The sequence below is a fragment of the Myxocyprinus asiaticus genome, chromosome 14, assembly GCF_019703515.2.
Source record: "Myxocyprinus asiaticus isolate MX2 ecotype Aquarium Trade chromosome 14, UBuf_Myxa_2, whole genome shotgun sequence".
Lineage (NCBI taxonomy): Eukaryota > Metazoa > Chordata > Actinopteri > Cypriniformes > Catostomidae > Myxocyprinus > Myxocyprinus asiaticus.
In genome coordinates, this window is record NC_059357.1 from 32036043 (window position 1) to 32039785 (window position 3743).

General features: G+C 38.2%; 1 non-coding gene across 1 annotated transcript; it reads left to right on the forward strand.

The window, feature by feature from the left end:
- Positions 1-257: 257 nt before the first annotated feature.
- On the forward strand, positions 258-329 carry trnat-cgu (transfer RNA threonine (anticodon CGU)). Its single transcript has one exon. It is a non-coding gene; the product is annotated as a tRNA-Thr (tRNA).
- The last annotated feature ends 3414 nt before the right edge of the window (positions 330-3743 follow it).

Consider the following 3743-nt stretch of genomic DNA (forward strand, 5'->3'; position numbering starts at 1 on the left):
TTTGCACTTCTAATGTTCAAAAAAGAAGAGCGATTCAACAGCCTCCCCCTGTGGATGCCACAAATCATCTAGTTTTGCACTTGCATGGAACAGAGCGATGTGAAAGTGTTGCATGAGCTAAAGTGATCAGAAATTACAAATCTATGTTAAATAACGACAGGTTTAACACGATGTGTCTGAATAATAACGAGCTGTGAAGTGAACCACAGTCTGCTGCTCTTCTCCTGTAAAACAGGAACTACAGCAACAACAGCGCAGGCGCGGTGGCCAAGTGGTAAGGCGTCGGTCTCGTAAACCGAAGATCGCGGGTTCGAACCCCGTCCGTGCCTTTTAGATGCGACAAATGCTAAAGTCGTCTCATAATGAAAATACGTTGGCGAACATTCTCAGCAGATATCATATCACTATCCTAAGACCCTATTCCATGTGGGTATACCATAAAGCTCAGAGTATTGAGTCCAATGGGCATAAGGAAATTGTCTACACATCATGTGTCATGATTACAAATCTCACTGATACTCAATTGAACCTTGTAGTTGTATAACTGATTGGTGATATAGTTGGTTATATGTATATATATATATATATATATATATATACACATATATAGTGCATTAAGAAAGTGTTCAGACCCCTTCATTTTTGTCACATTTTGTTATGTTGCAGCCTTATGCTAAAATACTTTCAATTATTATTTTTTTTTTTTTTTCATATCAATCTACACTCCATACCCCATAATGACAAAGCAAAGAAAAGCTGAAATATCACACTGACATAAGTATTCAGACCCTTAACTCAGTACTTATTGTAAACACCTTTGGCAGCGATTACAGCCTTGAGTCTTTTTGGGTATGATGTAACAAACTTTGCACACCTGGATTTGAGGATTTTCTGCCATTCTTCTCTGCAGATCCTCCCAGGCTCTGTCAGGTTGGATGGGGACCATCGGTGGACAGCCATTTTCAGGTCTCTCCAGAGATGTTTGATTGGGTTCAAGTCCGGGCTCTTGCTGGGCCACTCAAGGACATTCACAGAGTTGTCCCTATTCTAAGCCACTCTTGCATTGTCTTGGTTGTGTGCTTAGGGTCATTGTCCTGTTGGAAGGTGAACCTTTGGCCCAGTCTGAGTGCTCTAGATCAGGTTTTCATTAAGGATATCTCTGTATTTTGCTGCATTCAGCTTTCCTTCAACCCTGACCAGTTCCCCAGTCCCTGCCCCTGAAAAACACCCCCACAGCATGATGTTACCACCACCATGCTTCACCGTTGGGATGGTATTGCGCAGGTGATGAGTGGTGCCTGGTTTCCTCCAGACGTGACACTTGTAATTGAGGCCAAACAGTTCAATCTTCTTTTCATCAGAACAGAGAATCTTGTTTCTCACCATCTGAGAGTCCTTTAGGTGCTTTTTTATGTATCTTGCACTGAGGCGAGGCTTCCGTCTGGCCACTCTGCCATTAAATCCAGATCAATAGAGTGTTGCAGTGATGGTTGTTCTTCTGCAACTTTCTCCCATCTCCACACATGATCTCTGGAGCTCAACCAGAGTGACCATTGGGTTCCTCTCTTACCAAGGCCCTTCTCTAGGAAGAGTCCTGGTTGTTCCAAACTTCTTCCATTTAAGAAGTATGGAGGCCACTGTGTTCTTAGGAGCCTTCAATGCACCCAAAACATTTTTGTAGTCTTCCCCAGATCTGTGTCTCTCACAATCCTGTCTCTGTGCTCTGCAGGCAGTTCCTTTGACCTCATGGCTTAGTTTTTGCTTTGATATGTATTTTCAGATGTGAGACCTTATATAGACAGGTGTGTGCCTTTCCGTATCTTGTCCAATCAATTGAATTTGCCCCAGGTTGATTCCAATCAAAGTGTAGAAACATCTCAAAGATGATCCAGAGAAATGGGATGCACCTGAGTTACATTTCAAGTGTCATAGCAAAGGGTCTGAATACTTATGTCAATGTTATATTTCAGTTTTTTTATTTTTATAAAATTTGCAGTTAACAAAACTCTGGTTTTTGCTTTGTCATTATGGGGTATGTAGTTTAGATTGATGTGGATTTTTTTTTTTTTTTTTAAAGCATTTTAGCATAAGGCTGCAACATAAAATGTGACAAAAATGAAGGGGTCTGAATACTTTCTGAATGCACTGTATATATACACTCACTGAGCACTTTATTAGGAACACCTGTACACCTAATTATTCATGTGATTATCTAATCAGCCAATCGTGTGGCAGAAGTGCAGTGCATAAAACCATGCAGATACGGGTCAGGAGCTTCAGTTAAAGGAATGTTCAGGGTTCAATACAAGTTAAGCTGAGTAGACAGCATTTGTGGAATAATGTTGATTACCACAAAAATAAAATAAAATAAAAAATGGAGGTTACAGTGAGGCTCTTACAATGGAAGTGAATAGTGACAATTTTTGGAGGGTTTAAAGGCAGAAATGTGAAACTTATAATTTTATAAAAGCACTTACATTAATTCTTCTGTTAAAACTTGTGTATTATTTGAGCTGTAAAATTGTTTAATTTGTCATTTTAGGGTTTTAGGGTTTGTTGATATTACATCATCATGGTAATGAAGTTGTAAAATTGGCTATAACTTTAAACAGAAAAGGTTAGTAAGTGATTTTATTATACTAAAATCATGTTAACACACATATTGTTTATGTATTGGGGCTATTATTTTGAAACAGCGTGTATTTTAAAGCTTAAAAATTGGCCCCATTCACTTCCATTGTAAGTGCCTCACTGTAGTTTTTGCTTTTTTTTTTAAAGAAAAGGATGGATGAGTCGAAATACATTTTTGTGGTAATCAATATTATGCCATAAACACTGTTGATTGAGCTTAACTTGTATTGAACCCAGAATATTCCTTTAATGTTCTCATCAACCATCAGAATGGGATAAAAAAAAAGATCTCAGTGATTTCGACCCTGGCATGATTTTTGGTGCCAGATGGGCTGGTTTGAGTATTTCTGTAACTGCTGATCTCCTGAGATTTTCACACACAACAGTCTCTAGAATTTACTCAGAATGGTGCCAAAAACAAAAAAACATCCAGTGAGCGGCAGTCCTGCGGACAGAAACACCTTGTTGATGAGAGAGGTCAATGGAGAATGGCCAGACTGGTTGGAGCTGACAGAAAGGCTACAGTAACTCAGATAACCACTCTGTACAATTGTAGTGAGCAGAATAGTATCAGAATGCACAACACATCAAACCTTGAGGCGGATGGGCTACAACAGCAGAAGACCACGTCGGGCACTTTATTAGGACCATAGTGTTCTATAATATATATATATATATATATATATATATATATATATATATATATATATATATATATATATATATATATAATTCCGCGAATATTTAAGTGGTGCTTAATAATATATTTCACTATAATAATGCATTTATGATGTAGTATATCGTGTATTATGCATGAATCTTTGTATTTCCATCTAAAAGTGCATAGTTTATTGCGTTCTCTCTTTACATCCCTGCAATTGAGTCTCGGCAGCAGAGGGCGGCAAAGAGCAACAAATCAGTAGCCTACTGTAATCCTACAGGTTTGATTGCAGTTTTTAAAATCACCTTTAGGAAATTACTGCATTTATAGACACTCGATTGACTCCATGTCTGCCAGTGTAGCATTTCGCCAACAAAACGGCAATAAAAGAACGTTCTAAGAATGTTCTTTCCTCGTTTCTATATTTGGAGATTATTTCTAGGAAAATAGA